This window comes from Sesamum indicum, linkage group LG9 (assembly GCF_026168435.1).
Source record: "Sesamum indicum cultivar Baizhima isolate 11 linkage group LG9, ASM2616843v1, whole genome shotgun sequence".
NCBI classification, from domain to species: Eukaryota; Viridiplantae; Streptophyta; class Magnoliopsida; order Lamiales; family Pedaliaceae; genus Sesamum; species Sesamum indicum.
This window is the reverse complement of record NC_142665.1, coordinates 18421080-18422290: the sequence shown is the minus strand read 5'-3', so window position 1 is coordinate 18422290 and position 1211 is coordinate 18421080.

Below are 1211 nucleotides of genomic sequence, written 5' to 3'. Positions count from 1 at the left end.
ACATAACTTTTTTTTAGTAAAAAATCAGCCATCATATCAACGACTTGACAGGGATTATTTTTTCTTTAAAAAAAAAAAAAAGCCGTCGAGACTCGAAGTCGTGGATATCACCCACAACTTCATCCACGACTTCAAGTCGTGGACAGAGATCTTTTTTAAAGATAATTTTAATTATGTATAACTAACAAAAAGTATAGAATTACAAATTAAAATAGTAAATTATAATATTAAAATTATATTAATTAAAAAGATACAGTTTATTTATGTAAATATGTATACAATTTTTTATACAAATGCAAAATATAAGAATTATGGTAGACAACCCCGTACTGGCACATTTGATTATCTTGAAAATATCCTCTGTGTTGGGTTTTTTGTTTTTCACGCGTTTGCTATCAATCTATCTCGTTCTCAATACGTGATGTTTGATTTTGACCAAAACGTGTAGAGATACAAATAATAGTATTGTGGATTAGGACGTGTAGAATAATTACAAATAGTAGTATCCATGACAACTACAATCAAGGGTTCACAATTGCAAACTCATGCACTTATATCCTACATAGCACAGGTCGAAAATACTCCCAACACACCACACGAAATTGTTGTACAGTATGCACGTGCAGTTGTGTTGCTCATATTGGGTGAGGTGATGTGTCCTGATTCATTAGGAAACCGGTACCGTTACCTTATCCTACAAAATTAGAGGATATAGTATGAACCAGGAACTACAGTGGGGCAATATTGTCCTGATATTTTTATATTGTGAATTATGTAATGTCAGCACCAAAGACAAAGTTACAATTGATGGCGCATTAAAGTTGTTACAGGTAACATTGAATTATTAAATTTTTAGACAAATATTTTTGTAAAGTAATAACACAAGTTTATATTATGTTTGCAGATTTGGGCCTGATCACATATCATTCCACTTTGCTCTGGACTTGGTGCAAAATGTGTATATATAGGCTAAGTCCAAACAGATAATAATCGTTTACTACCAGCAGCACCATATGGTGTAACATGGAACTGTGAGCACAACTTTACCCGAAAATACAAACAACAGTCTGAATCATAAGAGATATATTGGACGAGATGCAGTCTGATCAAATATCTTATATTTAAGACATCACATATTTTTATACGAATATCAAATGCACATTAATTTACATATGTTCATTTATTACAATTTATTTGGCAAATATATGACA